Source organism: Ambystoma mexicanum, chromosome 13 (genome assembly GCF_040938575.1).
Source record: "Ambystoma mexicanum isolate Mex_15411 chromosome 13, UKY_AmexF1_1, whole genome shotgun sequence".
Taxonomy (NCBI): Eukaryota; Metazoa; Chordata; class Amphibia; order Caudata; family Ambystomatidae; genus Ambystoma; species Ambystoma mexicanum.
Genome location: NC_090938.1, coordinates 321,659,062 through 321,680,250, shown reverse-complemented (window position 1 = coordinate 321,680,250; position 21,189 = coordinate 321,659,062). Strand labels below are relative to the sequence as shown.

Here is a 21,189-nt window from a genome sequence, read left to right as displayed (position 1 = left end):
GCTACAAGCAGGTAACATCTGGAAACACACACTTAAGGGCTGAAGTGAGAATGAGCCATCTCCTGTCACCCTTACCGTTCCAATCGCTCCATGCCAGGAGAGTGATTGGAAGGGTAGGTGGAAAGGAGAGGGCATGCAAGTGCACACCCCTACTCCATGCTGTCGCAGGCGCTATCTTAATTTTTTTTTTTAAGTAACCCAGCCAGAGCCTGGGTTTGGGGCAGCTGACTCTGGCTGGATCCCGAGATCTGGCTACACATCTGGTGGCGGATCTCGGATCCGGCGAGAGCCAGCCCAATCACCAGCGCTGGTAGTTACGTAAAAGGACAAGAGATGGTCCATGCTTCACTAGCATCTAGAAGACCAATTTGTACTCTTTCGTCTATATCACGTGTTATCTTACAATGCATTGGGTCCTGCCACCCCTCTGGCATACTTCAGGTCTTTACCTGTCTACTTGTGGGAAGGAGGCAAGCGATGGAAGTTTGGAAGGGGTCAGGACATCGTGCAATTTTCCCATGTAGTCTCTGCTTCTTTGTTGTCTATTTTCTACACCGCCGGCACTGCTGGAAGTTGCATTGGTAGGAGAGTTATGCAGGAGCATACACAATCATTAGACTAACAAGAAGTTGCATTGGTATGGGAAGGAGGCAAGCGATGGAAGTTTGGAAGAGGTCAGGACATCGTGCAATTTTCCCATGTAGTCTCTGCTTCTTTGTTGTCTATTTTCTGCACCGCCGGCACTGCTGGAAGTTGCATTGGTAGGAGAAGTATGCAGGAGCATACACAATCATTAGGCTAACAAGAAGTTGCATTGGTAGGAGAGGTATGCAGGAGCATACCCAATCATTAGACTAACAAGAAGTTGCATTGGTAGGAGAGGTATGTCGGAGCATACCCAATCATTAGACTAACAAGATATAATTTGAGTTCCAAGGGGCATCATGGACAACTCGAGCTTGGCGCTCATTAGCTAAGATACCAGGCGGAACCACTCAGTGAAAGAGGTTCCCGTTGCTGATTATTACCTATCTGCAAATTGCGTGGGGCGGTTATTGAAAGTCAGTATAAACACTGAAGAGTTTCGAATACTGTGGTCATCTGCTATGACGCCATGCTCTTCTGAAGCGTAAACCCAAATTCATTGCCATGGCTGCATAATGGTGTATATGCTTTTTCTGTGCATTCATAAATGAGTATCAATGTTGGTTGGGTGATATTGTATGTAGGTATATATGTTCTTTGTAAAGCGCTTATGTGGGAGCACTTATTGAATAACACACCATTATCAGTGAACGGTGGGTAGCAGACGGAAATGGGGGGTGCGATGAAGGAAGACTTAACAAAATGTGCTTGCGATCATCTGTGTTCTTAAACTAATGTGTGTTTTTAATTTATGGTTGTAAATATGTAATAATAAACTGCAGCCTTGTTTTGCCACAATAAGAAGAGCTTGTCTGGCCCCCCTTATTCATAGAAAGTAATCCACAGAGTAATTGCGGGGTGTGTTGAGGGAGGCAATCTGTACCCGACTGCCTATGTAAATGCACGTGTGTGAATGATGAAGCTGTGTAATGTCTGCCATGATTATCAGATGTGAGGCCAGGAAGTAGTGTTTCAGTTTTTCCTCTCCAGAATAAGACTAGTAAAGGTTTCAATTCTTCTTTGATAAACTAGATAAATGCCTGTAGTGTGTGAATTGGAAAAAAGTGGAAGTCATGGGTCTTCATGTCCTCAATTATGCAAGACTGAATCCATTAAATTAAATTTGATTCAAGGCTGGACCAACATGACAGCCGCATTCTGGAGTCTTGGTCTAGTGTCACAGCTACTTAAAGCAGGCACTGTGACAGAATGTCATCTGTGAGGGCAGGAAGCCTGACCTTTTTTTTTATTTTTAATAATAAAACGATGCAGGTAATTCTGTTTCTCAAATTAAGATATGCTAATCAGATCCCGCTTTCATAATGGTCCATGACAAAAAGCATAAGGCAAACATATACCTTGTTGTGACAGTCTACTGACCTCCCCAGTAGCTGCTCTGCAGTGGTAACAGGGCAGATACAAATGTCACGTGTGCATTACTGAACACAGCTGCTGAAGAACTCATTTCCAACAGGCAGAGGTGACTTTTAAGCAGTACATAAGTCTGGTTCGAATTTTCATAATTGTGTAACCCAGCATCCCAAATGGCCAATTTGTGATGGCCATCTGGCTGGAGAAGGCCCACTGCAACTGAGACACTAGTACTCATGACCCTTCACAATGGAGGCAACAGAACTTGACAAGTGCTCTCTACAAACTTTCCGATCATAGATGTCTCTGCTTCTCCACACCCAAGAATGTCAATTCTTCCAGCGCCGCTGGCCCAACACCACCTGCCATCCCCAGCATCTTCGTCCTGCAATCTATCTACGGTGCTGAACAACACCACATTTTTGGAACCCTACGAAACCACTCCCTGACTCGACTCCTGCTCAGCTCCAAAATTGCCCTGATTCCCAGCTTGACACCAAAAAGCCTGGAGCAATGCTGTTGAGCCCTGAAAGACAGGAAATAAAGGTATTTGAAGTGACCCTATCCCCCAGCCCCCTTAAAAGACCATAGTCACTTTTAAGCCCCCTTCTCTACCTTTTGAAAAACATTTTTATTTACTTTGACATTATGCTGCTGAAATCTTGTGTGGAGCACCCGTCTTGCAACCAAGACTGCTCTTTTAATTTAAAGTCTGCTTTCTCTGTGTTTTCCCTTAGAGAGGTGGGCCCGTAGTGTTGTTATTAGTGGTGTACATTTTTGTTAGCTTTATTATTGATCCTATTTTCAAAGAAGCTTGATTGAACATTCATATATTTTGGTATTTTGGTTATCGTACTATTGATCTTTGTTTTACGTCTGTACCAGATCACACCGCTCCTGAAGTGTATAGACTGCCCCCGGTCTACACTACCCTAAAAGGCAAAGGAAGTATACATATCGGGCTGTTTCTGTTTAACCTTATGATTGGGATTGCTGCTGGTTTAGCAGCAGTGTCGTACCTAGACGATGCTTCAGCCACTGCTCATCTGACCATTGATCATTCTCGGGTTCCAGACATTCCACTGTCAGGGCAAACTAACGTTTCTGTAGGGTTTTCTGGCACACCAGTTGTCTGCCTGGTTTCTTCGCCGGTACCTATTTCTTTGGATCCCTTAACAGACCACGGCCCATTCCTTTTGACTTCAAATTGTGGGGAGAATTTGCTGGGGTTGAATCTGTTGAAGGAATTAAATGCGGTAATTCATTGTTCCTCTGATGGAGTGCGTTTGATGATTTCACCACAGCAACTTTCTGTCTCTCATTCTTGACTAGACCTTTGACGCCGGAATTTAGTGATGTTCCGGAGTGTTTGTGGGCAATTGATGACAATAATGTCGGTGTTTTGCAAATTGAGCCTGTTAAAATCGTTTTGAAGCATGGAGTAAAGCTCCCATGTATTCCACAGTATAAGATCTCGATCGATGGTGTGCAAGCTTTGAAATGCATCCTCTCCGATTTTGTGCATCGAGGGGTGATTGGGGAAATTGCAGGTAGTTTGTGCACTAGTCCGATTTTGCCCGGGTACAAAAAAGGCGGTAATGCAATTCCTTTTCATTTCATAATTGATTTACGTGCCATCAATAAGATCGTCACTCCACAATTTCCAATTGTGCCTGATGTGACGACGATATTGACTATGATTCCGGCTTCAGCTACTCACTTTAGTGTTGTGGATCTAAAGAATGCTTTCTTTAGTATTCCTATACACAAAGACAGTAGATACTTGTTCGCGTTCACCTTAGGGGGACGCTCCTTCACATTTACCCATGCACCATAAGGTTACACGGAAAGTCCTAGCATCTACAGTAGGGCTTTAAAGAGCAGCTTGATACCCTTGAGTTGCCCTCTACTTGTACGCTGCTTCAATATGTTGATGACTTGCCTTTAGCTGCCGACTCAGAGAGCACTTGTAAGGAGGGCACTGTGTTGTTACTTATTCACCTGGCTAAACACGGACATAAAACTTCGCTTAAAAAATTTCAATATTGTTTGAGATTGCATATTTAGGCTATCTCCTGTCTAATAAGGGAAGAAGATTGACGCCTGAACGGATAAAACTAATTTCTAGCATGTCTGTTCCAAATACACAGAAAGAAGTTAGAGCCTTGATAGGAATGGCTTCTTACTATAGGCAGTGGATCCCTAATTTTTCGTTAACGATTAAGCCGATGTTGGCTCTGATGAAGAAGGGCATTTCTTTGCCATTGCCGTGGAACATGGAGCACCAGCGTACATTTGATTTTCTCAAGACTGCATTGTGCTTGGCACCGGTTTTGGGCACACCAAATTATGAAAAGGCCTTTGTGTTGTTTGTGCATGAATGTGATGGATGTGCTTTGGCTGTATTAACGCAGGAACATGGAGGGAAGAATAGGCCATGCGCCCTTGATCCTGCAGCATGCGCTTTGCCAAGATGTTTGGGAGCTGTCGCTGCTGCTGCTGCGTCTGTAAAACAGAGTGAGGGAATGGTCCTAGGCCATGCTTTAACCCTGATGGTACCTCACTCTGTAGATGTTCTACTGAACAGAACTCAAATGCAACAACTCACTTCCGCACGGTTGACGAGACATGAATTGATCTTGTTTGCGCCACACATTCAAATTAAGAGGTGTTGTGTTCTTAATCCGGCTGAACTCTTACCTTTCCCGCAAGGTACGATCTGCGTCCAAGGAAATAGACTTACGGCACGGTTCGGCTGTGCGTTCGGAGAAGAAGAAAGTCATCAAGGGCTTGCTTTTGGCCCAATTAATTCTTTGAAAAGGGGATTCTGTTGGCTAGGGTTTGTGGAAGGACTAAGAAGATGCTCGGCCTGGAGGCCGCCAGCTAAAAACATTGGTGTTTTTTTCGTTTGAAGACTACAATGCCTGCAACCGCTTCCGCTCGTATGGAAAAGGGAAAAGACTGTGTGACCAGCTACGGAAACAAACATTTAACTATGCGGGCCCCAAACACGTACTGCTGCTTTGTGATAATGTTAATTGGTTTTATAATAGTCATTGTTTTAGGCTTCTGGTACCTAGAAGAAGTACATCCACTTGAGAATTTGTTGGAGACTGAAAATGTACCTACTGTTTCTACTCTTTTCGTGCATCTGCACACTCTATCTCCTAGGGACTCTCAGCATAGACAGAGATATCATAACAACACATTATTACTCATCATGAATGCTACACATGCCATCTTTAATAAGTCCAACTGTTGGGTCTGCTCACATTTACCACAGCATGGGGATAATGGGCTAGTTTCGTACATTCATCCTTTACCTTTGACAACTGCATGCTATGCTTCTCTTAGAGCACTATTCTTTGGTCGCTGGAATGACAGCATCTCAGGGAAATTTGATGGGACTAATTTGAATCAGTTTGAAAAACGTGTTCTGACTCCCTTGGGTTGCTCGCTCTTTGCGAATAGGAGTAAGCCTAATGTTGCTTCTATTAGGCCTTCTGATAGACTGTCTCATCCTTTTAAATCTTTGATTTCTTTTAAAATGGCTTCTATAGGCAATAAGGATGCCACACCTCCTTCCTACACTGTCAATAATAGCCCCGATTCAGTTTCTTTCTGCATACAGAGGAATGGTACTCAGTCAATGGGTGATTTTAAAGGTTGCGCCAACGTTGTGAATTTGACTGGGGAAGAAAGACCTTTGTATGTAGGCGAACCTGTCTACTTTGCGGTAATGTAGCATTTCCATGGTTACCCAGGGATGGCAGGGGACTTGTTATTTAGGGATCCTGTTACCCGGGGTATTCATAGCCAGTACTGTAGAGGTTTCAAAAGCTTGTCCACGGCGGGACGAGAATGATGACACTCCAGCACACGTTCTGGGAGACGTAGTGAAATGCTTTGTGCCATTTTGGGGACAAATACTGATCTCAGAAGATATAAGGAGACTAGCGAGAGTACTGGAGAGAACCATCAAACAGACCGCTGACATATTCTATAATATGACTTTAGAACAGAAAGCAATAAGGTTAGTAGAACTTCAGAACCGGATGGCATTAGATGTCATCCTGGCTGAACGTGGAGGGGTATGTAAATTAGTGGGGTCCGCTTGCTGTGTTTTTTTGCCAGATTCCTCCCCAACTATCTTCAAGGCAATACAGAATGTGCATGTCCTAAGTTCAGAAGTGCATGTTCCCGAGGGAAACTGGGATCTTAGCGCTTGGTTCTGGGACTTCTTGCGATCTTGGGGATGGAAGCTACTTTCGGTCTTGCTGATCATTTTGGGAGTTCTGTTGTTTCTTTGTTACTGGATACAATGCCTTCCTGGTATATGTTCGATGTTAGGAGGATGTTGTGCACAGGCGATGGGTAAATTAGGACGCAAGGTATATGCCCCAGACAAGAACTCCAATGAATATGTGCTGAAAGAAATTCTGGTGACCGACCTAATGGCAATAGATATCTCCGATGGTAATTCAGGGTGTATGGACATTGAGACGTGGAATTATTCGTAAAGTGATTAGAAGTAGTTTAGCGCTTGGCATAGGCCAAAAGGAGGGTTTGTCGAACGAGAAATCATATTATACCCTCCAGATCATATGTATATATATTGGCCTAGGCCAAGTCGCTCTACGAGGAAATCCGTGTTGCAAGGTCCTGACCTTAGATCTGTGTTAGCCGCCATTTTAGGTTCTTCCGCCATTTTAGATTCTCACTCTAAAGTCACCCTGTGTTCTAGGATGGTGGACAGGGTCGTTTTGAATGTAACATGGCCGTCTTGATCTCTGTGTACAAGTTAATGTGTAAACTGCCCGCAGGCCAAATGTTAGGGTCATGTACTGAGACCTTGTCCTTCGTTGACCTGTGTAAGAGGATTACCTGTACCAACGAACCTAATCCATGAACATATTTTGTGCACAATACTGTTCGAGCATCTAATGTGAACACTTGTTTAACTATATTGTATAAATGTGTACGAATGCTCAATATGAAATCCAAAGACACACTGTTGCTATTGTAACTTGTTGGCGAATGTATTAAGGATAACCCCTAAATGTATAGATGCATAAATTAGGAACGAACTCTGCACAAACACTAGATCCGAGATTCATTAACTGACAATTGGGTTGGATATCATGTTTTGGATTGTATAAAAGGTGCGACTATTCTGATGTATAGTCCCACTCACTGAACACATCGAACAGGGCTGGAATTCACTGTGTTGTACTGAGGGCCGGATAGCTATCTGTTGCTTTGTCCTTTGAAACTGTTCAGTTGTAGAATAAAGATTTGTGTATCTTTTGAACCTGCGTTTGGTGTATTTCCTTTTGGGGTACTCAGCCCTGATATCTTCTTTTTGCTTTCACAAGGCAAACACTGCAATGTCAGAATAGCGTGGGAATATTCAGTCCCCCTTCTCTACCCACTCGGGTTCGTCAATTGTGACACAGCACAGAGTACACATACTCCCAACATGAAACAACAGACATGTAGGGGCTAGTCATTTGCTTCGAATCGCACAGCTCAACCAATGCTTTCTGGCCAGTAGTACCAGAAGAGTAGTGCACAATGTAGATGCTCTATATTTCTTTGGTACTCCCAAAAAATGAATATACTCACAACTTCAGAAAATAGAAAGTGAAGTACTCCAAACTTCAAAATCCTATCTTGATCTCTCAGTTTAGTTGCTGAGATGGAGTGTTGGACTACCACTGGTGGACATGCTTGTCACTCTGTACTCTTAGTCTGCAGAAGAGGACTAATCATGGGGGAGGGTCAACCTCATTGACATAGAGCAACCAATCCTTACTCAATGGTGGCCAGTTTTTGCAAGAATTCCATCCTGGCAAATTCTGTCATACAGCCCTCAACTCACATTTGGATACATAGGTTATATCTGGCAAAACACAATAAATGATAGAGATTCTTACAGGGTCAAAGGTTTGTGTGCATAGAGTATAGGCAGCTTGGGCATATCTCCCCGCCATCTTTCAGTGAGAAGCAACAGGATAGATGTCATCTTCCGTATTACCACTTATTCCCCAGATCATCACAAAAAGGTCAAACACCCAATCTACAAGGTCTGATCATGTGTACAGTCAGACCTGCCGCTTACAGCCTTTGTGGGTCTTCAGAAAAGTACAACTGCTGAGTCCAAGTTCTGGTAACAGCAGTTCAGACTGGGCAGAAACAATATAACCCAAATGGCCTTCAAGTCCTGCTGTCAGATCTCTAGAGAAGAACAGTTGCATGAAGTGCTCTTCCAGAGCGTCAATTACAAGTCGACATGGGGCCATGGCCATGAAACCGAAAATAACCTAAGTAGGACCTGGTCAAGCTTCTGTATGGGGCTCCCTGGAAGCTGGGGTGATGCCACTATGACTAGGGGGTGGGGAGGCTGTACTCGAGTATGCAGAGCAATTACAATTCGTCAGTGAGGATAACGTCATGCTTCCAGGATCAGAAGGTATGGCATATTTTGGATGTGATAAACACTATTCTCATTTGCTAGGAAAAGACGAGAGGTTTCGAACGATCAGAGTGTGTGTGGCTTTTTGGATCAGAGGTCTGCATTGAGGGCTGCTTGTCAACAATGAGTATGTGGATTAGATCTATATCTAATCCAAATACTATTGGTATATTTGTAACGAAGCAGGGTCGGATTGGCCCTTCGGCCTTTCGGCCCGTGGCCGGGCCGAAATCGTCCCTGGGGTGTGGGGGCCTGTTTTTCTGCCCACTCCTGGGCCGGTTTTGAAGAAAAAAAAATTGAAGAATTTTTTTTTTAGGGAACAAAAAAAAAAACACCTGCAAAGCCATCATTCATCAAAGCAATTTATCCGACCATGGCTGGTGGGGTGTCAGGCAAAACTACTACTGCCATGCCCATAGGTTGGGGGAGAAGAGTGTGATCTGGCGCAGGCGCAGTAGTAGCAGTGGCGTCCCCAGCCCTTCTGACACTTCCAGACTCTGTGATGCGTTTTGGTGTAATGGCAATCGCCCAAGGGCACTGCCATGCGTGTGGACCAGAGCGATCAATGCTCAGCTCCCCTTCTCACAGCCCCTGTGATGCAGGGAACTCCTGCATGCAGTGGTTCCAGAGGCCTGACCTCTCTGTGCTTTAGCCCCCCCGCCAATTGGAGGAGGAGGAGCATCCTGCTGTGAGGACCAGGCCACATGCAGTGGCTTCTGGTGGACTGGTATGGGGTGTAGGGCTGGGGGAGTCTCCCCCCTGCCCAAGTAAGGCCCCAGTAAGGAGAGAACATCCTTGGATTAACATGGACATGTTTTAGACTTTTTCTATCTCTTGACTTTGTAAGCAGACAAAAAGTGCCATTCATGTCTGCACAAAAGCCAATTCCCAATAATGCACATTTGACAATAACCTACAATGGAATATCTAAAACTCTAAAGGTCAAAAGTTCTAATTTATTTCCTTGACAGTTTCTGTAAGGCAGCGTGTGCTACGTCGCCATTGCTTCAGTGTGTGATCCTGGTCTTCAGTGCGTGATCCTGGTAGCCAGGTGCACGGGGGTTTCTTTCAGGCCCAGGTTTTATTCATTTATTTATTGGTGATTTATAAGGTGCTAGCATTGAACAGAGTCACTATCCAGCTCCTCACGAGGCGAAGGGGAGTGGGCGAAGGTTCAGATCTTCAAATTCTTGGAACATTCAAACAAGTAAAGTGCGAGGGGAGGAGTGTTGGTGGTAATCCGGTAGTGAACAAATGCAACAATGCAAACTGAAAATTGCAGAAGGAACACAGTCCAGATCCTGAAGGTAATGTGAGTGGTCTTCAGTATTTGCCACAATCAGTGGCCTCACTTTGTGTGGATCTGTAAGAAAAAGGGGGTGGGTCATCAGTGGGAGAGGCACATGAGAACCCTGTGGTGGTGATCCGTGATCAAAGTGTAGAAAAGTAGTTGAATTATGTTCCCAACTTGCCTGCCACAGCTCGCACAATCCCTATTTCCGTGCCCCCACTGACCAATAAAAACCTCAAACACATGCACCTGCGGTTTAAGGGAACGCTCAGTGCAGTGCACTTAAAGTGCACGTTTCAAATTCTTACTAAACTTTTGTTTTCAAATGAAACCATTCCGGAAGGGTTTATTTTGAAAACAAAAGTATATAAACAGTAAAACTTAATAAAAAGTAGCGGTGCACTGCTTCTACCCACTTCGATCACAGCTGCTGATGGATGCAGATCAGAAGTAGCTGACTCTTGTGTGCCAATCTGCTTTCTACGCCTTTGGCTAGAGAAGAGCTTGGTCATAATTTGGTTAGAGTTCATGGTCTAATGCCCAGTCCTGTGGCAGCCGTCTGTGGGGGTGGTGTAAGGTGTTCAGAGATCTTAGGGGGTGTTGGCTAGTCGGGCAAGGGGGAGTGGGCCTTACAAGGAAAAACAACTTGTAACCCTGCACTCCTACCACTGGCCTCTTTCAGATAGGTGCCATTTTGCTAGATTACATTGTCACCTAATTCTTTCTCTCTCTCTCTCTCTCTCTCTCTCTCTCTCTCTCTCTCTCTCTCTCACTCTCTGATACATTGTATCCAAGCAGATGAAGGAAAGTGACAGTCTGGAAACTCCACTCATTACCATAAGGGTAGATGACCTTAGAATTCTCATGGAGAAAAACCATATCATTTTTGATGTAGATCAGTAGGCCCTGAGCCATAGTAGTCTCATCTCAGTTACCAGTTTAATGGTATCCACTACAGAATAATTGCTCATTTTACTATAGCTGATATGATGGTTCAGTGGGTTGAGCGCTCGCTGCTGCGATGTGTGAGTGATCTGCAGGTCTGAATCCCAGCAAGGCCATTCATCCTTCTTAGGTCGATAAATGAGTACCAACACAGGTTGGGTGATATTGTATGCATATTTGTTTTATAAAAAAAGAGCTTAAGTGTAAGTGCTATACAATAACATCATTTGGCCTTGGACGTCTGCTTGCATTCACAGTAATTTGATAATATGCATCTATACACACAGATGATATTAATGATACATTTGGTAATCCATTCTTGTATGAAATGTATATCACATTAGTGAAATCACAACCATATTTTTCGTAGTGTAGTTAGGCCCAATGCTATTCAATGCCACTTCCTGTTTTGTCAAGGGGTGAATGGTCGTCTTTCATCGCTCCCCGATGGCACTTTGGGGTGGGGTCAAATGACATCACTTCCGGTGATGTCATCAGAGGTCAAGGGTAGTGAGGCCAGGGGTGGGCCTCTTTTTTGAGGCGAGGGGTGGCCCACTTTTTTTGGGTGTCCGGGCCTATTTCTTGTCCCAGTCCAACCGTGTAACGAAGTTCCTCTGCCAGCAGCAGGGATTGACTGGGAACCAAAAGAGGCCCTGCAAGTAATTTTCAAAGTGGCCTCATAGTACACATTTTCAGCAAGCCCACTCCTTTTACTATGACAAAATATGGAAATAAAATAGGTTACTACACAGGGCCAGGGTGCAGAGGCCTACCGGCAATCTCCTGAGTTCCCTAACCCCTCACCAGTAGGCACTCAGAAACAGGAGTGCCGTTTGACATCTATAAAACCGCTATTTGTACGAGTACACCGTTTGTATTTCAATCCATTTTAGTGATAATGAATAGCAGATAATGCAGTCTTTTCAGAGGAGTGTCTTTATTCTTTTCCTCAAATCGTTGTAATGCAAAGTCAACAAGGATAATACGGGTGTTTGTCAAACAAAGAATGTTTTTTTAATTAACAAAAGGGTTGCAATGGTGCATTTTACAGTTCAATGTAAAGGTGAAATTAGTTCAAGGAGGAGTTCAGTGGCATGCTGTCCATGCTGTCCATGCTGCCCATGCCTTCTGATGTTCCCAAAACTCTTGCCACAGTCAGTGGAGGTTAAGGTGGGGATTCCAGGTGCAAGGGACAATGGAGCTTGAAATTATATATGCCAGGAATTTGAAATCTATCCAGACAGGTTCAGCCAGTTCTCCTGAGGGTGATACAATTATGGATTCATGTATGCTATAGGGGTGAAACAGTTATTCATATTTTTGAACCATACACAAATCTCAAACCTATCTGGAAATTTGAAATCTCTGCTTGTACCAGAGGCTTTCTGTCAGTGGCATAGGCAGCTTTCGGTGCCAAAGAGGGCGGAGGAATACCAAGGGGGCACTTTCTTTATAAATTGTTCTCGGCAGCGTTGAGGGTGGACTTTTTTCATAAGAGGTTTGTTCATATTTCTTCCTAATTACGGCTTGCGGCAGAGTTGTGAGTGAACCTCCCAGAGAATTTTATTTGAAATAATTTGTTAAAATGGTGCATTTGTATTGAGGAGAACAGTGTAAAAGGCTGATTTGCAACCTAGTGCATAGAATAAAACATTGACAAATCCAATAGATGGGGTGCCATGTTGACCAACAATACAAAGTAGCATTCTGCACTATTTTCATGATCTCTGTTCTCACAATATATGCCAGATTTGCCACTGTTAACACTTTTGGTATTGTGCCCACGCTGATACTGTTTATGATGCCTCAGTCCTGTTAGAGATTTTTTGGACCATATTTTTTAGTATCTCGTAGTATTTTCTTTTGTGATATAGTGGAATAGTGGTATTTTGTTAGGTCTATTGGTATATTGTGGTGAGCTTGTTGGGGTATTCTTATAGAGGTGAAACTAGCTTCAGAACATTACCTAATAATTATTTTACCAGAGTCACTAACGGTAAACAAGTACTGAATAATTAGCTCATGCCATGCTGTGCTATCAATATCATATTATGCCCTTTTGGCTGTGTTTCAAAATACATGGATTATTTCACAACACCAAATAGTTGTACTAACATATAGGCCTAGCACTTCTGAAAATCCAACTCCAAAGGCAAACAATGTATTTTATGTTTTTACACATGTGGTAATGTGAATTACCGCTACAGTAAAATAGGTTTACCACCTGTTGGACCTCAGTTTCTGTGTTAACAATATTTCAGACACATAATAAGAGTGATAATTCAATTTGTTTTTCTCTTTTATGGCTTTATAAAATGTTAAAATTCAGAAAAATGACCAAACAGTTGTATTATGCTGTACTCCTTTACAGTGGCTTATACTTGAACATGGTTCAAATGCATTTCATTAGAGAGCTTGCACACATTAAATAGTTTTTTTAATAATAATCTTAATTTGTTGCTGGCTGGCCACTGCCCAGTCTGATGAGGAAACCTTGAATGTTTCTCTCAGTTAGGAGCTGTTATCTTAATAAAAGCTCACTTCATTAATGGAATCCACGTAAAATATAGATTGTAAATTACTTTAAAAAATAAACATATTTCTATCACACAACCTGTAAGCATTTTTCACGTATACTACACACTCCTCAATTACTGTATAATTACCTATATCTGTTGGCGATAGTCTCCTGACTCAGGTTGGACAGGATAAGACAAGAGAATTCTTATCACGTCCACTTCCCTTCTGCATGGAACAAAAGAGTCAGCCTTTAAACTCCCCAAAGTCATGCGGAGATAAGGGCCCTGGAGTCAGCTCTCTCTCTTTCTCTGCCAGTTCTTCTGCTACCTTTGCCAATGACCCAGCCCTTTCTGCCTCAAACCCTTTTCTAAAACCTGTGTGTCATTAAAAAAGGACATCCCCTTGACAAATCAGCCCATTAAAATAGCACGTGATTTCCTTTGACCGAGATTCAAACTGCAGCACTGAAGTGAAAATGTTACATTCATCCAGTGCTCTGCCTCCTTTTTCATAAATGAACAATGGAGTCAGTTTGAATAAATCAACTTGTATCTCAACTCTGCCACGTATTCACTGCAAAACAAATCTAATTCCACATTTACTACATTTCGAGTTGGCTTTGCGCACTTCAAATATCTTTACATTTTAGTAAATGCGCCCCTTTGCCCATACTGTGATGCTGGAAATGCATTGGAGGGACAGGGCCTCCGTATCCTTGTCCTTTACTGGTTTTTATCGTGTGTTCTGTCGTGTTTTCCACACAGGAGTTCATGTGGGACTCCTGGCGGTGCAGCTCTCTTTCTTTTGGTTTGGTGAACGGACCCGTGGGATACCCTTATGGCACCCATGGGTGGGGGTACAGCCCTGTGCCCCTAGTGTATGTTTTTGGGCACCTGTGGGTCGCCCGCAGAGCAGGGTATGGGCTGGTGGCAGCTCCATGCTGAATTTGACAGGTGCGCGGAGTATCCTCCATTTTGGGATACCCAGGCCCTGCCATTGGGATCAGTTGATGGAAAACAAGATGGCCCCGGTGGCCTCTTGCTTTCTATTACCCATTACCTTGTTTTCCCAAAGTCCTGGGAAGCCCTGACTCTGTCCCTTCCCCCTGACTGGCTGTTGGGTGGAAATGCCATATATGGCGTTGTTGTGAAGGCCCGGCCAGACTAGCTGGATCCTTACCGGTGATGGACAGTAAGGTCTGTCTACCGCCTGGTAGACAGACCTTGTGGGTACCTCCTGTGGGTGGGACCTGGGTGAATAGAGTGTGTGACGAATATGCACTCTGTGTTGTGGGTGTCTAGTATCTTGTGGTTGACACAATGACTGAGACAACCCTGCCCGAAACCGGTATGAATGCAGCTTGGAGTGTTGAATGGCTCGGTACTTGTCCCAATACACATAACTGGTTGTGAGTGTCTGGAGAGAAGTGAATGGCCTGAATACCTTGTGTGCCTGATTGGCTGCCTGCCTGCATGAATGCCCGTAGTCGTGATTGGATGCTTGAGTGTGACCCAGCGGAATGAATGGGAGATCAACAGTATATCTGGGGACCTCTCACTGCTAGGAATCGTGTTCAGAAGCTGAAGTCCACTACGACGAGTAACTGGAGTAACTGACGCTTGACCTTGAAACCCTGGTGGATGAGAAGAATTGCTGTTGCTCTCCTTCACAATCTGAAAGCTGCTGTGCCTTCAAGGACTGATCCAGAGAGGACCTGGTAAGGCGCCCTCTTCCCGAGCTACGAGGGACCATCGTGCACAGCTGATCTTTGCCAACGCTCCCTGGTAGACAGACCTTTGACAGGCTGCCGACCCAATACAGGGACTGCTGCGGAACTCCAAGGAGAAGCACTCGGACTGTTGTCCGCCACTGTCAACGACCGCCGTCGCCGCCGGAGCCGTCGTGCTCCCGTTTGCCTAAGAACTTCCATTGATCATCGGACGCTCTCGTCTGCATCGTCACCTACTTGTCTCCCGCTGGAGAAGGCCCGACCATCCACGCGCCAAGGAGCATTCACCGGTGGGTTTCCCGCCACCTAAGGACCACAGAGACGCCGACGTCTCGACGCCCTTGCTGGGCCACAGTTCTTCATCATCTCTTTGCAGTCCAGAACTATCATCACCGAGGAGCCCCGCACGCCTCTTCCTTGCAGGACGCCAACGCTCTGTCATCGACGAGCACCGCTAGGAACGAAGTTGCCACTTCCCGGCCGTAGTTCACCCTGTTCACCGTCGGACGATCGACGACCCGTGACTCCTGCCTTAAAGGGAGGGCACTCAAGAAGGGCTGTCGATTCCCCGACACTGAACGCCAAGTTCCCCGACACCTCTCGACGATCCGTGGCTCCTGCCTGAAAGGGAGCCACTCAAGAAGGATCGGTCGACGCATCGTCGGAGAACTCTACTCCACCAGGTACATTGGGGGGTAAAACCTTAATAGGAAGAAGTAAGACTATCGAACATTTTATGGACTGGGCTTGTGCTATATATCTTTATTTACAGGTTGCCCAGGTGGGGGGATCTCCACACAGAACTGTGCCTAGTGGTAGGGGTCAGTATTCTGCCTATTGTTTCAACCATCTTGCGTTCCTTCCTATCTCTATTGCTGGTTTACCCGTTATTAATCTGTGTGACATTTTAACCGTACATTTGATGAACTTTAATGAGGTTTGATAACACTGGTGGTACCACTTTAGAATTGTATATATTTATCATTATTGACTTCCGAGTACAAAGTGCGTTATTGTGATCGTGTACATACCTTTGAATATTACTTATATAAAGACTGTGTTTTTAGTAATAAAGTGTGTGGACATTCCTTTGTGGGGGTTCGGGGACTACAATGTACTTAAGAACCAGCCTGCATCACCTCCTGAAAAGCTAGGCCTTGATTGCTCGTCCATTGCTACCTTATAGAGAATCTTGGCTGGGGTCCCCTGTGCCTCCCCTCTACCATATAGAGAGCAGAAGTACAGACACCCCCTACCAGTCTTTACACCTACGCATCAATGTTTTGCACTCATAAGAAATGGTCTAAATTGCATTGAATATTAGTAGCGGAGTAGGTTATTGAGTTCTAGAATATTAGTAGAATTAGTATATTAATGTTCTTTCATTGCATTTAGTCCATTGCTGGAGTGTGGTGCAAATAATAAAACCTTGTGCAGGGTCAAATTCAAATTGGCTGGCATGTGCTTTTTGCGTTATAATACTGACATCTATTAGGTACTGCTTGAGGCTCACCCACGAGTCTCACACCCTTGGCTCTAGTTAAAATTCAGACCTTTGCTAAAATGTGCTTTTTTAAAAGATGAAATGTGGAGCTACGTTGTATTTCCCGACAGTCCCCAATATATGCTATCCAAGCCCTTCAGGCTATGTTCAAATATATGTCAGCACTGCCGCTATAAAAAACACTTCCGTGACGGTGCCCAGAATGCATGCCATTGCTCACAAATCTGAAGAAATGTCCAGAGAGCAAAACTGCATTAATCACAAAAGTGTATCAAATTGTATTCACCATGATACAAAATATTTGTTAAAAGGTCAATTAATTACATATTACTTTACATAGCATCATTATATCACATAACAAGACAACATGGGGATACATAAAAGCTGGCTAAAATTAGTCCATCGTAACAACCATTCATAGTGCAGCATTCAAACCATACATCATACTCAGTGACATTCAACCAAACAACAATAGCTAAAAAGCATGACAAAATTTGATTAGCAGTAGGAGGTGGGATACACATTCCTCACGTCCCATCTAATTATTTTAGTATTGGAAATTTATTTACACACAAACAACAATAGAAACAATTAAAAACAATCTACCACAAGGGTGGATCTGGAGGAAAGAATGTTGTATCGATCACATTCCTAGGGAGTAAGCTCAGCCAGTTTCGACGTAGAGTAGAGTGTATATTGAACAACGTCTTCATCAGGAGATGCAGAGTGAAAGGCTGTAAAGAAAGTGCAATTATGTATAATATGCGGCACTGCCCTATCTAAAAACTAAACTAAAAAATCAAAAAAATATATGTTGCCACCATGTGCCAGCTGCTACAGACCAATTATTGAATAAAAATGTGTGCAGGAGAAGCAGTAAACAATCAAAGACAACCCCAGTAGCAGAGTTTTTTTAAACCAGAGCAAGAGACTCCAACCCTTAAAGACGTGCTGAAGAAAGCAAAGTGGTTGCACCATAAAAAGCCGTTAATGCAAAAAGATGTGCGTGACCAACAAGAAGCTTGTCCACTCAAAAAGTGAAAGACATGCTCAGTTTGTCAAGCAGCACTGACCTCATATATATGGCCATTCCCAAGCAGGATGGAGGAAAGGGTCGATAAGCTGGAATCTGACCACAAAGAAATCTGCATTTGGACAGGAGAGGGAAAAAGGCAGTTGGGGCAAACAATTAGCCAAGAACAAATGCTGCATTGGCCAGAGATACCCTGACGCAAAAGACCTGATATTACTTGCAATTGGGAAGGCGCTGCTGTGGGCTGTCCCCTACAGTCGTGAATGTATTGGGGTGGCCTCCTTGATGGTTTGTGCAGCAAAATGGGTCGTATCGGCAGGAAATTGCCCGATGTACTGTTAAACAAAAAATATTTATAGCCCAATCAGCATGAACATAAAATGAGCAGAAAGAATGCTGCTCAAGAAATGCACAGAAGCTCCCTCAGCGGGACGGAGGGGGCCCTTTATGTTTAATTGTTTCCATTTGCCTCCAGAGTGTCATGTCACCATGTGTCAACCTAATAAAAAGAGGCCACATGGATAACAAACAAACTAGAGGCCCACAATCCCGAATACAGTGCGAAGGCCAAATGACATGAAACAGGTCGCAGTTAGAAGAGTAATGCAGACTGACTGTCTTTAGACACTGGCGCAAGGCATTATCCATAAACCACAGAAACATGTGTACAACCCACAGCAAACTACCGTGGTAGGGCTATTTCAAATTCTAAACACTACCGAGTATATGAGGATACTTACTACTGCATGAACAAAGCAAATGCAAAAATATTTCGCATACTTACATAGGAACCCGTCCGTACGCAAGTGTGCCACCCGCGGCAAAATGCTGTGTTGAAGTTATTTCAAATTATTAACACTGACGACTATGTAAGAATACTGGCAGCTGCTTAAGTAAAGAAATTACATAAATTGCGTACTTACATGTGAACCAGGCATTGGCGGCTGTCAATTATTGGAGCGTCCAGCACAGAGAATACAGTAGATGTTCTGCGCTACTGGTAGTGCAACAGCCTTCTAAAAGGAACTCTGTAAATCACGTGAACAACGTGATTAATACGACGCAACGTGGCCGTTCTTGGTCTAATCCAAACGTGTCACGTGAGCGTAAAGGACAAAGAAGGAGGACTGGATATTCAATGCAAACAGTGCATGAAGCTTGCATAAGGCTGCCACAACCGATATTGCCCATAAGTGAGGGCAAAGGAAGAGAATGGTAACAGGTGAAGCTGATTTGGGAACAAAAGGTAATATGTCAAGCCCGCCTCGATAAGATGCAGAAATAGCAAGTATAGAAACTAGATGCTAAATATATGCCCCAAAATAATGAAAAGGAGAGAGCCACTGCAACAAAAACGCAATTAGCAATTAGGGAGAAAGCACAATTGCCATATAAAATGGCATGATGCCTAATATGTGCCAGTAAAGGAAGTGGAAATAGGCCGACTTGGTTAGATAGTCGTGAACGTAGGTGCTAAATGCTGAAAAAGTGCCCAAATGTCACAAGGCATAGAGAGCTGAAGCTGTCTATCTCGCATTGAACTCCCATGTTTCCATGGAGTTCAAGCCTTCGTGGAGATTTCTTAAATTAAAAATTCACATCTGTTCTTTATAGGCCAGTTTGTTGATTGTTTGCTCATGTCCACTTGCTGAGATTTTTTCAATACAAAACCAACTTAATGAATCTGCGTCATGCCCCATCTTAATAAAATGAGAGACCAATGGGGCAGTGAGAAAGCGCATCTTGATCTTTGAGCGATGTTCATTGATGCGCACATGTATCTCTCTGGTGGTCTCACCTATGTAAAACAAGTGGCACGGACATTGGATCGCGTATACTACATTCTTGCTTTTGCAAGTGGTGAAAGTGCGCAAATCCCATTTCCTACCTTCATTAACAAAATGGGCCTCATTCCGAGTCTGGCGCTAACCAATGGCGGTAGTAGCGCCTTGGTCGGCACCGGACCCGTACCGGCACCGCCCTGGTGGAATGGGAAATTACCGCCCTATTCCGAGTTGACCAGGGAGGTAATTTCCCATTCCCCAGGGCTCTTCCCCATTCCCAAATGAGCCCCCAAAGGACTCATTGGGAATGGGGAAATTGCAAATAACGGTGACCGTACTTTACGGTCACCGTTATTGGCTAAAAAGCCCCTTTGCGCCCTCGTCCCGTTAAGGACGAGGGCGCAAAAGGAACTCAGAATGTGGCGGTAAAGGATTACCGGCACCGGTCTCGTTAACGGTGACCGGCATCCCTTACCGCCATACTCAGAATGAGGCCCAATGTGTCATCTTTTTGGAGAATCTACACTCCATACAAGTGGTACAGGGGTAATGACCTACCAGAGGTTAGAGATTAACATCCCTGAACAAATTACGTTGTGGTGGTAATCTATTGGCTCGTGTGAGCTTCTGTGCCAGACTCTTTTTCAGCATTTAGCACCTACGTTCACGACTATCTAACCAAGTCGGCCTATTTCCACTTCCTTTGCTGGCACATATTAGGCATCATGCCATCTTATATGGCAATTGTGCTTTCACCCTAATTGCTAATTATGTTTTTGTTGAGGTGGCTCTCTCCTTTTCAATATTTTGGGGCATATATTTAGCATCTAGTTACTATACTTGCTATTTCTGCATCTAATCGCGGCGGGCTTGACTATTACCTTTTGTTCCCAAATCAGCTTCACCTGCTGTTTCATTGAATATCCAGTCCTCTTTCTTTATCCTTTACGCTCACGTGACACGTTTGGATTAGACCAAGAACGGCCACGTTGCGTCGTATTAATCACATTGTTCACGTGATTCACACAGGTCCTTTTAGAGGGCTGTCGCACTACCAGTAGCGCAGCACGTCTACTATATTCTCCGTGCTGGACGCTCCATTAATTGACAACCGCCAATGCCTGGCTCCCATGTAAGTACGTGATTTTTGTCATTTCCTTACTTAAGCAGCTGCCAGTATTCTTACATATTCGGCAGTGTTAATAATTTGAAATAACTTCAACACCGTATTTTGCCGCGGGTGGCACACTTGCATACGGACGGGTTCCTATGTAAGTGTGCGAAAAATTTTTGCAATTGCTTTGTTCATGCAGTAGTTAGTATCCTCACATACTTGGTAGGGTTTAGAATTTGAAATAGCCCTAACATGGTAGTTTGCAGTGGGTTGTACACATGTTTCTGAGGTTTATGGATAATGCCTTTGCGCCAGTGTCTGAAGACAGTCAGTCTGCATTACTCTTCTAACTGCGGCCTGTTTCATTTCATTAGGCTTTCGCACTGTATTCGGGCTCGCGGGCCTCTAGCTTGTTTGTTATCCATGTGGCCTCTTTTTATTAGGTTGGCACATGGTGACATGACACTCTGGAGGCGAATGTAAACAATTAAACATAAAGGGCCCCCTCCGTCCAACTGAGGGAGCTTCTGTGCATTTCTTGAGCGGCATTCTTTCTGCTCATTTTACGTTCATGCTGATTGGGCTATAAATATTTTTTGTTTAACAGTATATCGGGCCATTTCCTGCCGACACGACCCATTTCGCTGCACAAACCAGCAAGGAGGCCACCCCAATACATTCTCGACTGTAGGGGGCAGCCCACAGCAGCGCCTTTCCAATTGCAGGTAATATCTCTGTCCAATGCAGCATTTTTTCTTGGCTAATTGTTTGCCACAAC

The 21,189-nt window shown here is 44.1% G+C and overlaps 1 protein-coding gene across 15 annotated transcripts in view; it reads left to right on the top strand.

The window, feature by feature from the left end:
* ADCY4 (adenylate cyclase 4) overlaps positions 1-21,189 on the top strand; it is a 1,677,325-nt gene that overhangs the window by 220,043 nt on the left and 1,436,093 nt on the right. For 12 of the 15 annotated variants that reach the window (XM_069633789.1, XM_069633792.1, XM_069633786.1 and 9 more), the window contains exons 1-2: positions 20,320-20,429; positions 21,019-21,136. The exons of 1 other annotated variant lie outside the window; for it this stretch is intronic. The gene's annotated coding sequence lies outside the window, so the exon portion shown is untranslated. Of the gene's footprint in view, positions 1-20,319; positions 20,434-21,018; positions 21,137-21,189 lie in introns of those variants that run through there. 2 more of the 15 variants (XM_069633790.1, XM_069633797.1) reach the window with 2 other exon arrangements.